The sequence below is a fragment of the Ursus americanus genome, chromosome 7 (assembly GCF_024610735.1).
Source record: "Ursus americanus isolate L20-20 chromosome 7, mUrsAme1.1.p, whole genome shotgun sequence".
Classification (NCBI taxonomy): domain Eukaryota; kingdom Metazoa; phylum Chordata; class Mammalia; order Carnivora; family Ursidae; genus Ursus; species Ursus americanus.
This window is the reverse complement of record NC_142133.1, coordinates 49691930-49708190: the sequence shown is the minus strand read 5'-3', so window position 1 is coordinate 49708190 and position 16261 is coordinate 49691930. Positions and strand designations below refer to the sequence as shown.

The 16261-nt window shown below is 51.9% G+C and overlaps 1 non-coding gene across 1 annotated transcript; it reads right to left on the bottom strand.

The window, feature by feature from the left end:
- Positions 1–2391: 2391 nt before the first annotated feature.
- On the bottom strand, positions 2392–2523 carry LOC123799971 (small nucleolar RNA SNORA72). Its single transcript, XR_006781775.1, has one exon. It is a non-coding gene; the product is annotated as a small nucleolar RNA SNORA72 (small nucleolar RNA).
- Positions 2524–16261: the final 13738 nt, after the last annotated feature.

Below are 16261 nucleotides of genomic sequence, written 5' to 3'. Positions count from 1 at the left end.
TTGTTCCAGGCATCTGAGGATGTTCTGAGTAGAATCTAGGTGGAAGCTGGGCTCAGGCCTTGGTCAGGGTCAAAGAGAGGTGTACAGGGAGCGGTCTCCCCCAGATCCCAAGGGCAGAGGAGGACAGCCAGACCAACCTCCTCCTCTTTGGCATTCAGCCTTGCCACCAAGGGCTCCAGATCTCTGGGCAAAGGTCACAGCACCTGCTGCCCAAGGGACATGTGACCAGAGGGCTGCTGCATTGGAACGATCCACACAATCAGGTCATTGTGCTAAACACGCGGGTCCTCTTGCCAAGACACACCCCATGCTGTCACTGCCAGGTCTTTCTGGGACCTTGATTTCCAGGGGCCCCGAACTGGGGAGGGTGTTGTCTCAAAGGTCTTAGGGGAGGAGGGGTCTCTTCTGGGAGACCCCTTTACTCTGGTCTGCTCTGAGAGCCAGGAAGAAGTAGATAAGTGAGAAGCAAGCAGTAAGCCCATCCTGGCTTTAGGCCCCACAAGGAGTGGCAGACCCTGGCAACATCATTACTGTTTGACTCTCAGTGACACTTTGGCTTTAACCATTGTCCTCCATCATTTGCTTTGGGTTGTGAAGACTGCTGATCAATAACTTTGATATTTTAGAAATCCAAAGGTTTTCCTCCTGTCATGACGGGGTCCAGGGATTCCCATGAAGCCCATTCTTGGAAGGAGATCTTCCTTCACAGAACCAGCAGGCCACTAGACACGGATTTGGGGCTACTGAACTCTGGGTGAACCTGCCAGACTCAAAACATGGTGGCGTAGGTTTCTGGAGAGCCAGACCAAGCTGTCCAAGAGTACATCCCAGCTTTTCTGCTTTTAAGCTGAATGGCCTTGGGCAAGACACCTAACCTCTCTGAGACTTAGTTTCCTCCTTTATAAAATGGGGACGATAATACTTGTCATATATGATTGTAGATGATCTTAAACAAAGAGAGGTCTGTAAAATATTGGCTTGCACCAGACGAATGTGTTTGTTACTGTCGCTGGAGGAGTGAGGAGTCAGACAGCTTTGCACCCTCTGGACACTCAGGTAAAGCTCCCTGGTAGGTTTCACTCCACAGGCCCTTCAGTGACTGTAAGAGAATCTCACCAAGCTTGGGTCATTTATTTTTTTCCTTATAGGTGACCGTAAGGGAGATGACATGGTGTGGTAGCTTTCAGCTGGGTTGACACAGCAACCTTGATTTTAACAGGCAGGAGATAAGGAATTTGCTTGTTACACTGCAAGATTCTTGAGCGCCCGTTGTGTAGAGAGGAAAACAGAGGTGAATCTGCACTTGATCTTAGCCAAATTCTGAGAAGTGATAAGAGGTGAATTGGAGTCAGGGAGCTTGACATAAACCAGGACCACCGTGGGTTTTAGGTACTCCTTATGGGTCCCAGTTCTGCTTGGCTCCAGTTCTCAGCACACCTTTCCACAAAGGAAGAGGGAAAGACAGTAAGCAGCACTCATCCTTCGCCATGTTACTTGCAAGAAAGATACTGCCTTACAGCCTGGGGTCCAGGCACCTGAGGGGTCCTTGCCCATAACCCTGGCTCTTGAGGCCCAGTAGGTGATTTTTGTGTTCCACGTTTTATCCTCCAGAGTCATTCTCCAGGGAAAGGCCTTCCTTCTCCACCCCACCCACTGACATATGAAGGAAGGTCTGGGCAAGGGAGGAGGAGCATTACAATTATTAGAGGTTAATTTTTTTTTTTTGGCATATGGGTGTCAATTCTCCTACATCATTTGTTGAATAGACTCTCTTTGCCCGATTGAACTGCTTTTGCACTTTTGTCAAAAATCCACTGGACAGGGGCGCCTGGGTGGCACAGCGGTTGAGCGTCTGCCTTCGGCTCAGGGCGTGATCCCGGCGTTATGGGATCGAGCCCCACATCAGGCTCCTCCACTATGAGCCTGCTTCTTCCTCTCCCACTCCCCCTGCTTGTGTTCCCTCTCTCGCTGGCTGTCTCTATCCTGTCGAATAAATAAATAAAATCTTTAAAAAAAAAAATCCACTGGACATATTTGTATGACTCCATTTGTGATTTCCTAAGACCCATTAATCTATGTGTCTCTCCATCTGCCAATACTATACTATCTTCATTACTGTAGCTTTATAGTAATTCTTAAAATTGAGTAATGTGAATCCTACAACTTTTTTCTTTATCCAAAATTATTCTGAGTATTCAAGTTTTCTTTGCCTTCCATATAAATTCTTTTACTTTTAGTTTTACAATTCATTTAACGGCAAGTGGTAATCATCAAACTGGTAGTGGTTATCCTCAAGTTATGACACTAGCTGTGTTGTCATTTCTCAGGGTTGATCAGATAACCCGGGGTCAGACATTCCCCGCATAAGATGAATCATATGAATCAGAATTGGTTCATCACCAGCATTTATAAAACCAGACGAAGAAAAAGAACTAGGTCTGGGGACACGTGCATGGTCTTAATATAGCGAATGTTCAACCTGGGAAGAGCATTACAATTATTGAGCACCTACTTTGTAAGCACTAACTAGGTGGTAGACGCTGTCCAAGGTGCTGCCTGTCTGCCATGCCTGCCATTCTGGGTGCTCTTATTCCTAAACAAAAGGGGCCTGAGACCTTGAATTTTGGAGCTGGATAGTCTTGGAGGCTCTGCTTTATCACTTACTGGAGAGCCTTAACAAGTGACTTGGCCTCTTGCAGCCTCAGTTGCCTCCCCTGTGAGATGGGGATAATTAGAACACCTACATTTTGAGGGTTGTTGAAGATTATGAGATGAGATAAGTAAAGCACATGACACAGGGCTTGCTAAACGCTTTGAAGATTCTAGGGGTGATGATGATAATAAAATAGCACGGGCTCTGGAAGGCTCCTCCAGATGTTATCCTTGGCCTCAGTGCTACGTGGAATTTCCGGCTACGCAGCCCAGCCGAGAGGTCCTGATGCTGGCAGTTCTGGGAGTCCAACTCTGTTTCTCACTTGTCTGGTCACTTGGGGCCATTTATTTCCTCCAGACAATTTTGATTCTGGGGTCTGAGAGTTGGGTCCCAGGGCGCTGGGCCAGCGGCGCAAAGTCAGAACTATTCCATAGGACAGAAAGGCCCCTCTTCTCCTCCAGGCGCCCTCCTCTGCGCGGGGAAGTGGGAGGGAGCCGGAGAAGGGGCGCGACGGGGGCGAGCCCCGCGTGGGCCGACTGCCTCCCCGCCCAGCGGCGGCCGACTTGCTCTAGTTCCCTCCTCCCACTGGCTGGGTCTCCAGGTGCCTTCCTTTAATTAAAAGTCTTTAGCCTTCCGCGACACTGGCCCTCATTTGCATGGGATCCCTCCCTTTATGCAGCCTCGGTATCAGAGCGAGCCAGGAGGTTAACGGAGCGTCCTCGCGCCGCGTCCCGGGACAGCCGGCTGAGCCCAGCGCCCCGTCCCCGCCGCGGCCCCCGGGGACTCCGCACGCCGCGGGGCGGGGAGCAGCCGGGTTTCCAGCCGCTCTGCAGCCCCGCCTGGAGCGCCCGGCTCGACGCGGGCGGGAGCAGACGCGCCGGAGGCTTCCCGGAGCCGGCCCGGGCGGGGCCCAGCCTCCCGCCTCTTCGCGTTTACAGTCCCGGTCCCCTGCGGTCCTTGCAGCCTGGACGGGGTCCTCTGCGTCTCTGCAGCCTTCGGAGCTGGTCCGTACGCCTCGGAATCCGTGAGGAAGGCTGGCGTTTTCCGATCACCTGTGTTTGCCAGACCCTGGACTGATTTCCTGGGGTATATTGCTGGGCAAGTCATGATTCCCGCCCCAAGGAGTCAAGAGCAGATCAGGAGAAAATCGTATTGGAGATTACGTAAAGAACTGTGATGTCAAGGTAGAAAGTGGTTAAAAACTGCAGGAAGGCTTCACCTCAAGGGGCAGTGCAGGAAGTGAACTGCCAGTTAATGCCAGCGCCTTACCTATTGGGAGGAGGGGGAGGAGGAGGGAGGAGGGGGAGGAGGAAGAAGAGAAAGAGGGGGAGGAGGAGGAGGAGGAGATTCTGATGCTTAGAAAAATCAGGCAAATTCACCAAGGTGATACAGATGGTTTAAGCCCAGGCCAGCCCTCCACCTAGGCCCATCTTTTCCCACTCACAAGGAAAGGAAGCATCCACCCTGGAGTGACCAGACTCCTTCCCTCTCAGCTGCTCATGCTGGGGTGGAGAAGATACGCACAGACCTGGGAGACTCTAGGTCAAGGTCTTTGCTTCTGAGCCCATAGTGGGCTCTACCTCATGGTTCTGGTTTCCTCAGCAGACCTGGAATTTTCTGTAGAACCTCCCCCAGTCTGTTCAGTGCCCCATCCACTGGAGTCCCTCCATCACCAGCAGCCCCAACATCGCAAGGCCAGGGAGACAAGAGCAGTCAACCTGTGTTGGGGAGCCGGCCCAATTCTTAGAGATAAGGAAGAGGAGGTACAGCAAGTGCCACTCGCTGGCTTGCTTCCCCACCATCCCGTAGTCTTCTGGAGTGTAGACACCGGGCTATTGTGCCATCAGGCCCTCCTACAATACTCTAGAAGAAGGGAGGTGGCATTCCCACTCGCTTTAGTTCATGAAGCCTCTGGAACTGCGAGTCTGGAGGACTCCTTTGCCTCTGGGAGCCAGCCCAGACCAGCAGACAGTCAGCTGCCAGTCCTCCAGGTCCAGGAGAGGGCAGGGTGAGCTCAGGACTTATTTTAGAGGTGTGTTTTCAAGGCATTTCCAGGAGTGCATTCCCCTTCCCTGCTAGCTGGTGGAGCACGTGGTACAGAAGGCTTCCTTCGCATCTCTCAGCTATGCACCCCAGGGAGGGGTGAGCTCCCCCTTCCCCCTCGCCATGAGCAACGGCAGCATTGAACACCTCCAGAGCACTTTTCAAGAGCATTACCTCATATCATCCTCACCAGCAATGGCTGACGCGTGTGTTGATCTGCTTCAAGGATGAGCAAAGTGGGGCTCTGACGGGCTAAATCCCATATCCGGGGTGGCCTAACTCCTGAGTGTTGGGGCCAGGATATGGCCAGAGACTAGAGTGATTAGGAAAGGCCATCCAGAAAGCAAGTGGGGCTTGGAAAGGACCCTCGCCTCTCCAGGCTTGCCCAGGAAAGTGGAATCTTCTTGAATAGGACACTTGAAAGAACACCTTCCTTGAAATGGCCTCCAGTAGGTCTCTCCTCTAATTCAGACGCTGCGACTGTCAAGATGTATTAAAACACAAACATTTTGTTGAAAAGAGTATGAAGTAGGAATCCTAAGGCCCCACGGACAGTAGCAAGCTCCGGGCCATTTGATTAGCTTGCTGTCACCCAGAAAGCAGAAAGCATGACCCTCGGGATGGATCTTTGGGGGCGGGCACAACTTGAAAGAGCTGTGGGAGGATTGGCTATGAAGAGGGGAGAAAGAGAAGGGCCTGAGCAGTGAGCCCCGTGAGTGGAAGCGTTAAGGGAGGGGTGCTCAAGCCTGGAAAAGAGGCCTCCGTAAGGCCGAATCCTGGGACCATCTTACTTCCTTCACGTCCTCATGGCCTCGCAGGACTTCTGGTACATGTAGGTTCTCAAGATATATTGGAAGTATTAAATGACTGTGCCCAGCAGAGATCCTTGAGGGGGAAGATATGGGAGCAGGAGAGGAGCCCAGCAGGCAGATATCTCGTGCAGGAGGATTCTATTTTCAGATCGGATCTTTGCGAGAGAGGGCGTGGGGGGGGGGGTGCATACTCGCCAACGTGCCGGAAACCCTCCTTTTCTCATGCTGCCTTCTTGGCCACATAAAACGAGAGACTTTTTCTAAAAGGTTTAAGAAAGTTTAATTGATTTTAATAGTGAATATGCAATTAGGCTTGGCCTGGGGGTGGGTTCTGTGGGCCTGGGTGAGGTTGCTGGCTTGGTAGAATGTGGACAGTTCTTTACTGATGAGGTGAAAGGAAAGGTCTGGGTAGGTCTCGAGGCCAAGGAATGTTCGTCCTGTAGGAGGGAGGCTTGTCTCCACCTAGTGCAGACCCAATAGCATCAGCAGTGCCAGCAGTCTTCCTGGATGATATAGTCATTGAAACTCTTCAGTTGCAAGTAACGGCAACTAATTTGGATCAATTAGAGAGAATATTTTCACTGCTAAAGCAAAAAGTAGGATTTCCTCTCCTTCTCCCTCCCCCTCCCCCTCCCCCTTCCCCTCTTCCCCTTCCCCCCTTCCCTTCCTCCCTCTCTCTCCCTCCTTCTCTCCTCATTCTTCTCCCTCCCTCCTTCTCTCCTCCTCCTTCTCCCTCCCCCTCCCCCTCCCCTTCCCCTCTTCCCCTTCCCCCCTCCCCTTCCTCCCTCTCTCTCCCTCCTTCTCTCCTCATTCTTCTCCCTCCCTCCTTCTTTCCTCCTCCTTCTCCTCCCCTCCTTCCTCTCCCTCCTCCCCTTCCCCCTCCCTCCTCCTTCTCCCCTCCTTCCTCCTTCTTCTTCTTCCTTCTTTTTTTTAAAAGATTTTTGTTTATTTATTCGACAGAGATAGAGATAGCCAGCGAGAGAGGGAACACAAGCAGGGGGAGTGGGAGAGGAAGAAGCAGGCTCACAGCAGAAGAGCCTGATGTAGGGCTCAATCCCATAACACCAGGATCACGCCCTGAGCCGAAGGCAGACACTTAACCTCCACCCAGGTGCCCCCTTCTTCTTCCTTCTAAATTAACTTCTTTGGGCTTTAAACCTGCCTCTAGCTCTAACATGGTGATTTGGCACATTAACACATGAATTCATATTTGGCGTTTTAGATGCAACTGTGATGAATCCCCAGAGGTGATCCTCCCAGCAGCTAGGATGGAGACATCTGGGGTGCTCCTCAGGAGTCCAGTAGATGGTTAATTCTGTTTTGGCTGGACATTCCGGCTGAGAAAGGGGTTATCCTGGGGGAGAGGGCACATGGCCTTTTCTAGAGACAAGTCAGGAAAAATGGTGGAGGTGGTGGGCAGCAGTTGGGGTTGGCGAGACTTCCACTTTTCAGAGTCAAAGAGGAAGAGAGAGAAGACTCATCAGGCATAGAGTCTTGGTCCCTGCCTTTCATATCTGTGTGTGCATGGACAAGGGTGTTTCCATTCCCCATCCTGGAAGTCTTCAAAGGATTAGAGGTCAGGACCAGCACTGGCCAAAGTTCACAAGTTTTGTTTGTTTCACTCCTAGTTCCTATTTCCTTTCGGGGAGTGGGGTGGGGATACAGAACAGGCTGGGGGAGGGAGAGGGGCAGCAAACACGATGAACCCTTGAGGACTAAGGTAAAGGAAAAAACAAGTCCATGAGAAGCTGGTCTGGGTCTGTGAAGGTCTGAGCACTTAAAAAAAAAAAAACTGAGCCCAGCCAGTGTCCTTGGTGGTTTCTTTCCATTGGCTAGACTGCCTGTAAATCAGGTAGGTGCCACCAGGTGGAGAAGTGTCTGGATTACAGCCTCACGGCTCACATGATTTCCCATGAGTGTGGGTAACTGAAAAGATAACAAGGTTTAACCATCATGCGTAAAACTGTTCCTAAACACACACACACACACACACACACATCCAAAATACTAATTGAGAAAGGACTCCTCCACCAGCAAGTATTGTAAATTTATGTAAATTACCCTAGTTACCACTAATCCTCTCCAGGACTTTGTTGCTTTTTCTTGCAAAGTGATTTCTAAGCCCCCTCTGAAATTCTAGGAGTCCATAATAAAACATTTACAATAAGGCTTATTCTACTTATCTTTGATTTTTCCTAGCTCTTCAGGACTGTGGGATCTCACCCCCATCCCCCATCTCTCTCTCTCTCTCTCTTTTAAGTTTTATTTATTTATTTGAGAGAGAGAGAGAGAGAGCAGAGGGAGGGGCAGAGAGAGAGGGAGAGAATCCTCAAGCTGACTCCACGTGGAGCATGACTCCCGACTCGGGGCTCGATCCCAGGGCCCTGAGATCACGACCTGAGCTGAAACCAATAGTTGGACACTTAACCGACTGAGCCTCCCAGGCATGCCTTCATCTCTTTCTTTCTTATGGTTTCCTTCAGCTGTGTCTCTTTTAACACCAATAACCATTCCACATCAGTTTCCTCAACTTCTTTCCGCTCTATTTAAAAGATGTCTCTATCTCTCCACTCATCCATTCTCCCCTTTTCTCTGGAGTATTAGACACAAACTTTGTATACTTTCTTGGATTCCTTCAACTGCCTCCTTTCTCTCTCTTGTTTGGAGGGCATTCCATCCTCCTACATCAAGACTTGATCACGCTGTGAGATTTGGCTTGTTGGTGGGCAAAGATTGAATGAGACAGTCCTGATGTTCAGGGGCTTTTGCTCACTGTTGGGTAAGTCTTGATTGGTGGGAAACGAGGCACTGGAGGAGTTTGGTCATGTAAATTCTCCATCTCCTTTTGGTGGATGCTTCACTGAAGGTAGGTTTTCTTCTTGCAACTCTAGCAACCAGCTTGCTAAGCAAACGTGTCTCTTGAGTGAGCGGCTGTGTGTCCTCCCAGCTTGCTGTCGATTTTCCACCAGCAGAGTCATGCATTTCAGCACAGTGCTTCACACCTTCTCCTATTTGCTTCCATCCTTTCTCAACCCTCACTGCCCCGGCCTTGCATCTTTCGGCAGGTCAAGTGTCAGCACTTCCATCCTTGCCTTAGGCTCTGCTTCCTACAGGATCTAGGCTGACATAGTTGGCCTCAGAAGACAGTGTCCCCTTCCTTTTAAGGACAATGCTCTCACTTGGGTTCTCATTTCAAATCTTTTTGCCTCCTCTGAGCTTCATCAACCATTCTTCCATTTCTTTTTTGAGATATAATCAACATAGAGATTTTCCCATTGTTTTGAGTTTTCTACTTCTTCCTCTTTACGGATTCCTTTCTCTTAGTCTCCGAACATTGCCTTTACTAAAAGGGTTTAATTGCATCTTCTCATGAACAGATTTCTTATACAGTTATACTTACTGCCTTTATTAGTTTTCTAGGGCTGCTATAACAACGGAGCAAAAATTGGGTGGCTTAAGGCAACAGGAAGGTACTTTCTAATGGTCCTAGAAGCTAGAAGCCTGAAATCAAAGTGTTGGCGGGGCTGTGCTTCCTCTGAAGCCTGGAGAGGAGGATCTGGCTTTGCCTTGTTCAGGTTCCGGTAGCTCCAGGCGATCCTTGGCTTGTGGCAACGTCACTCCAATGTCTGCCTTTATCTGCGTGGGCCTGGGGCCCTCTGTGTTTCTGTGTCTTCACAGGGCTTTCTCTTCTCTTGTAAGGACATCAATCATATTGGATTAAAGGCCCGTCCTAATGACCTCAACCTAATTACATCTGCAAATGCCCTATTTCCAAATTAGGGCGCATTCACCAGTGCCAGGGATTAGGACCTCAATATCTCTTCAGGGGGGGACACAATTGAACCCATAATACTGCCTAAAGGTTCTTACTGCCAACACATTCCTTGGCTTCTCGTATTAGGTTCCTTTCAGTACCTTGCTACTTGTAAACATTGCCGTAAAGGTCACCAATGCCAAACTCAATGGCTTTTCTCGGTCCCTATCCTTGTGAAGGCCCTGTGGAATTTGTCATGGTTGCCTTTTCCCTCCTTCCCAAAGCTCTCAGATAACCTGACTTCTGGGTCATTGTGCACATCTGGGGCTCCTTCTGTCTTCCATATTGTTCCGCGTGTGCCTTCTTCTCTGGCTTTTCCTCCTCGCCCCATCTCCAACTCAAGATGTGTTTTAGTGTTGAGGCCTTGGTCATGGTCTCTTCTTTCCACACATTCTCTCCTCTGGCCTACTCCCAACCTTCACGCTTCAGTGCTCTCTTCTAAGTAGATAACAAATATATCTCTCTGGTCCAACTGTCTCCTGAGCTCAGGGCGAGCATTGCCACTTGGAAATCACGGGATGGTCTCAAAGGTAATATATCCCAAGCACAACACACACACACACACACACACACCCTGATCAAAGAAACAGCTTGTTTCTCTTCTTGGCTTTCCTATTGTTAGTAACACCACCACACTTTTCCATTCTTTATTTTTTGAGTATCCATGTCTGTCTTTGTGAAACTGTTCTGAGACTTCCAGAAATACCGTGGCACTTCGAATGTGGACACGCTCCTCAAGAGTGGGTGGGACCAGTCCAGTGAGATGGGCCTTATTGCCACTATCGTGAGCCCAGCTTTAGACACGGGCTGTGGAGGCCTCGGAAGTCTGGTCTGTACCTGACTCTAGGCTAAGACGCCCATGGCAACAACAGCAGCCAACTTGGGAATATTGATAACTCTGGGTCTGGTTTCAGACCCAGTGAGGCCCAGGGGCACCCTCTCGCTCATATGCTGTGGTTTTGGAACATAGGACTTCCACATTAATTCGACATTTTTTTCAGAGCCTCTGGTGGAGTTCTGACACCTAGCTAGCGCCCCATAAATGTGGTTGAATGATGGAATTTGCCTGGGTGCTTATCTCAGCCATAAAACCCAATACACTTGCACTCAAGGATCTGTAAATAAGCAGCGGATGCTGCTTCTCTGCAACTCAGCTCCCCAGAACCTTCCTTCCCAGCATAGGCAGATAGCATAATAATGACCACGGTTAAGATTCAGGGCTGGAGCGGACTGTAGAGATGACCCTGCTCCAATCCCTTCATTCTGTGGACACTCTGAGACACCGAGGGACTTCCCGAGGGCCCCCTGTGTGGTCCCCTTCCACACTGTCTGCGTGATTTACTTTCCCTATAGGACAGTACCCGGCCGAGGGGTCTTCTACCAGCTCACCTGCTTGCAGTGTGTTGGTGGGGGTGCAGTCCCGTGGCACATTTTCACCCTGCGGCATTCACCCACAGCACTGCGAAAATGCTGCCCGGCAGCAAAGCATCTTGGGATAATTTGGAGATATTGTCCTGAGGTGGATCTCTGGGGTCTGGAGGGTTCAGCAAAGGGAGGAGGGAAGGGAAGGAGTGTTCAGAGGTTGTCATATATTGGGGAACATCAAGGTTGCCTCTTGTGTTCATATGTAACCCAAGCATATGTTCTGTTCTCCATCTGTTGGGACCTTATGGCCTCTTTCGATAAAGGAAGACTTACTGGCTAGCCGAGGACTGCCATCAGTCATGTATTTAACACCTCTTTAGAGGGAACCTGTTACCGTGCCTTCTAGTAGTTTCTATACAGCAGGGCAGACCAGGAATGCAGGCTTTATTTTATCTTACATTTAACTTATTTTACTCATACGTGTGTGTGCATTGGGGGGCTGGGGTGAGGATGTGGTGGGTGCCTGGACATGGCCTGAGGTGCAGGTGAGCTACAGGTCGCTGAGAGCTCCAGGAGGTGCTGCATGGTCTGGGAAGGACTTTGGAATCTGGGCTGTTTGTTTACAGAGCCAGAGGCTCCAGGCTGCAGGTGGGTCCGGGCAAGTGGGAGGCAGGCCGCAGGCATCGCAGAGGGCCAGGGACCCCCGTCTCCCTGACATTCAGGTCTCCTGTGTTACATGAAGTCTTCTCGGCCTCGGTGTCCCGTTCTCTGACACTTGATACCCCTGCGTAGAGGCACACTGAGCAACTGTCACACACGCTCTGGAGTCAGACAACAGGAGGAAATGGAGGATGAGTGAGGGGTCACCCAGACAAAGTCTCAGTAGGACTGTGGCTGCAGCAGAGGCCGGACGAGCACTAGGCTCCCCGGCCCACGTCTGTCCATCCGTCCGCTGTCTGTTTGCCTTGTCAATCCCCTTAGCCCGCTCCCTGTCTCCCCATCCCGGAGAGCAGTGCTCGGGCTCTCCATTTCCTCTAGCTCTGTGCTGGGGATAAAGTAAGCGGGGAGTCTGCTCCATGCCAGGCACGAACCCATCTGATCCTCTCAGCGCAGTTTCTTAATGATACGGTCAGGGAGCCTTCACTCCGTGAGGCTGGAGAGTGTCCTCAAGTCACCCCGATACTTGCTGGCTGCTGGAGGAGCCCAAGGAGGGCTGCCTGGAGCACTGCCTCCCCCTGCCCCGCCACCCCCGCCCCCTGCCACCCTCCGCAGCCCACCCCCCTGAGCTCTCCACGCCAGCCCCTCCGCCCCGACCAGCTCACCTGGGCAGGCGAGTGGAGACTGCACGGCTGGCGAGTGATACATGGCAAGCTTCGCCTCCTGCCTGACAGGCAGAAGATAAACAGCTCCCCGTTAAATCTCACTTAATGCTGATATTTATAAATTTATTCAGCTTGTGTTTACTGAATCGAGAGAATGCCTAATAACATAACGTGCTTCATCTCACATGTTCCTACTAATGAGAATGCAAGTATTGCTTAATTTTTTTTTTTTTAACATTTCATTTGCTTTCCACTCCCTCCCAGCCCCCTCTTGTTGTTGGTTCAGATTTTAAGCTGTTGCCAAACTCTGGAAAGTTCGGGCTTCTTGGATGTGAGTGAGGAGAGGGCGCAAAGTGGCCTGGGTCTGTAGTTGGAGGGAGCCCTGGGCCCACCTACAGTTGGCCCCACGACGGGTTGGGCCCAGGCAGTCAGGGGGGCACAAGCAGGGAGCCTGTGGGGGGTGGGTGTGCTTGCTGCGGTTTGGGGAGCTGTGGGTGCTTTGGGACAGGGAAGTTAGGGCAGGGAGCAGGCGGATAGTGTCCTTGGCTTTAGAGACACAAAGAGGATGGCCAGAGTGACTGGAGGAAGATAGACAACATCTGCGGGGTCGTGGTGCAGCTGTGTGTGCACGTGTGCATGTGTGTGTAAGGTGTGTGTGAATTGTGGAAGCAAGTGTGTGAACGTATAAGGTGAGTATGCATGTGTGTAAGCATGTGTACGAGCATGTGTCTGATGTGTGACTGTAAGCATGTGTGTGAGTGTGTGTGTGTGTGTGTGTGTGTGTGTGTGTGTGTGTGTGTGAATGTGTGTGTATATGTATGAGCCTGTGTAAGAGGGAGGGAGGGGGGAAACTCCATTTTTACCTCCGTTTGATCCGCTCCCTATGAGTTTGTTAAGATGAAGGCCTTCCCCTGGCTGTTCGTGGCACTCAGCTGAGCTGTGCTGGCTGCAGAAGGGCAGCTGTGGGACACGCCGGGCCAGGACGCTGCACCAGGCCAGGGAGGGTGCCTGGAGCAGGACAGGAGAGGTGACAGAGATCAGCAAATCCCAGGAGGGCGTTCAGAAATGCATCCTGGCAGAGCACCGAGGGTAGGGAGAGCTGGGCTGGGCTGGGCTTCTTTGGGGAGGGGCAGGTGGGAGAAAGAAGTGGGGTGGCCAGCTGCCAGGCCTGGGTGGCCTGGTAGACAGGGAGTCGAGAGGAGGGAGGACGCCATGGAAAAGTCTGGAATCAGGGTGGGGTGTTATGAGATCTGGAGCTGGGGAGGAGGAAGGCGGAGACATGCTGCCCCGGGGTGGGAGTGGGGGCAGGTCTGGGAGGGGCGATAGCAGGTGCCCAGGGACAGGGAGAGAGAGATGAGCCTGCTTCAGGGGAACAGAAACAAGATCTGGGATGAGGAAGCGGGGAAAGGAGATGCGTGCAGGCCTGCCTGGACCCCCACCCTTGCCATTTCCCACTGGTGGCTGCTGTCCATTCTCTCCCAGCCTGCATGGAGCCCTCCTGCTGTCCACTCACGTTCCTTGCCCATGTAGAGTTTTCCTTCTCCTTCTCACTTCCAAGCAACCATCCCTACCATGGAACTGAAACACCATTTCTAGTTTGAAAAAATGTATAACCTTAAATATAAAAGTTGAGTGGAATAATTTATGCTTTCCTGACCAGACCCCTGACACTTACAGATAGCTGTAGACGCTTCTCGTATAATTCAGCCAATGGCCCCCTGCCCCATCCCTGCGCACTGGCTGGAGGAGAGGCTGCCATGAGGAGACCAGCGCTCTGGCCCTGATCCCTGCGACCCTGGGCCTCTTTGAGCCTCAGGACCTGAAGCTCCGGGCCTTCTGGTCCTATTCTGGGTGACAAATTCTGGTCTAGACATCACCTTCCGCTGGGCTGGCAGAGCAGGAGGCAGGCCTGGCATAGCCTGTGAGAGCTCTGGGAGAGTATTTTCTACTTTTTTCTCTTTTGAGAGGCAGGACAAGGCTGTCCTCCCTGAGGCCTAGCATCTTAGGGGGTCTCATGCCTTTGGGCATTATCCAGGAAGCTGGGACCACCACTGGAACCCACGGAACCTGCGGTGAGGACGGAAGGTCCAGCTAAATGCCAAAAACCAGTTCTCCGAGGGCAGGGGGTAGGTGACACACATTCCAGTTCTGCCCATCACCGGGTTTGTGCCCCATCCAGAGTCCTCTAACCTTCTGTGTGTCCGTTTCCTCGTCCAATTCAAAGTGGCTTGTCATCAGGTGGCCACGAAAACCTTTCCAGCTCTCTCTGTGGCCTAACTCCACAGCTACCTGCCCAGGCAGCCCTGAGCCACGGTGTCCTCACCTCTGCCACCCAGACCTGCGGGCGAAGCCGAGCAGGGCTGGGGAACGGGCAGCCTCCTTGCCGGGGCCAGCATATTCGGTCCTATCTAGTTGGCCTCCCTGAGGGTTGGGGGACGGGCAGGTGGCATGGACATCAGAGGTCTTGGGTAGCAGACGCTTATTTTTGGAATGAGTGGAGAAGCCCCACAAGCCTGTACCACTTCCTTCTGTGTCCAGTTCCCCCAGTTCAATCCTTTCCACGTGCAGCCTGTGTCCCTGTCTAGGTTTATGCCCACACCTCGGAGGCTCCTAAGGATGGTTGGCCATCCCGGGCTCCTCTCGGCTCTGCAGCTACAGCAGGAACTTCCTCTTGAACCCCCACCCCCAATGCCTCCCTCTGGGCCCAGCTCTGTTTGGGGTTCCTTCAGGAGGAGGGGGAGGGGGACAGGGGCTCATCCCTCTCTTTTGTGCTGCCTCTCCCTCCCACTTCCGCTCCCCTCGCTGCTCCGGGTGACCTTTCACCCCTCCCTTGGATGTCCCTCAAAGGCAGCTCCTGTGGTTAATAACTTCGGCTGGCAGCCCCACACAAAGCCAGGGCCGGAAACCATTGTCCGGGGGACAATGGCCGAGCAGCCCAATAATGAGGCGGCCACAGTGTTGTCTGACATCCTACGTTGCCCTGGCAAAGGAGGAGGGGCAGTGGGGTTCACCATGCCCTCGCCTCCTGGAGTTGAATTATTCCCCTCGTGCATGGTGGTTCCTCTGAGGAAGTACCAGGCGCCCGTACCCTCCAATCGGCCGCATTTTCCCGTGATTGCATGCTGGGTCCATGTCACCCAGCGTCACCCCTCCCCGCCAATACATACCACCGCTGCTCCGGCTCCTTTTTCTGCTCCCAAGCCCAGAGTTAGAGCGCCCCGCTGTTGAGCCCTGGATTGGTTCTGGCAAATCGATTAGGGAGGGGAGATCCCAGCCGGCTGCCTGATGGGGCACAGGGGGTACTCCGCAAAGAGTGTGCGCTCAGGAGCCAGCAGCTGTGGGTTCAAGGTTTCCCTCCTCCTGTCCTGGCTGTGTGACCTTTGGGAAGCTGTTTAACCTCTCTGAGTCTCTGCTCATTCATTTGTAAAAACAGGGGTGGGGTGGGAGCCAGGACGGGGGCCCTCAAAAATCAGCTCAGAGGTGGGTATCTGTGACCTCCAGCCGTTGCCACACCCTTGCTACTTTTGGGGGGAGACGGGGGGGGGGTAGCTTAGATACCCCCTGCTGTGGGAGTAGCCCTGCCTCGGTTGCACTTGGATTTCTTTCTAGGCAGGCCCCTGTCTTGTGTCCCAAACCAGATTGTAAATTACTCAGGGGGGTAAGTTGTTACATGCTGTTCCTCTGTCTCTCCCCCTTTGGCCCTCGGGGCAGTGCTGGGCACTTGGGGGCTGGGTCCCGGAGAAGCCACAAGGATTGATTGCTGATACTTGCAAAAGTATCTCAGGTGATTCTCAGCTCAGCTGCCCACTAGACTTACCTGGACAGGTTTACAAACTACCCAGGAATTTTGACTTAATTAGAGGGGTCTATGGCATTGGGGGTGTGCGTGCATGCGTGCACGTGACGGCTGGGAGGATTAACATACGGGTACAGAAACACTGATTTGTATCCTCAGACAACATGTCATCTCACATTTATGACTGAGCACAGTCTTTCTCTGGGGGGAGAAATGGCCTATGTTGTAAGATATTCTGGAATGCCGTATTCTTTACTATGGCTTTACTGTAACCAAACATGGTTTAGAGCTAGGGATAGTTTTCTTTTTAAATCGACTTTATTGAGATATAATTTGCATGTACTAAAATGCACCCATTGGAAGGGTACAGTTCACGAGTTTTGACAGATACACATGTCTATATAACCACTGCCCCCGTCAAGACACAGAATGATCTGTCATCCCGGAAAGGTTCCT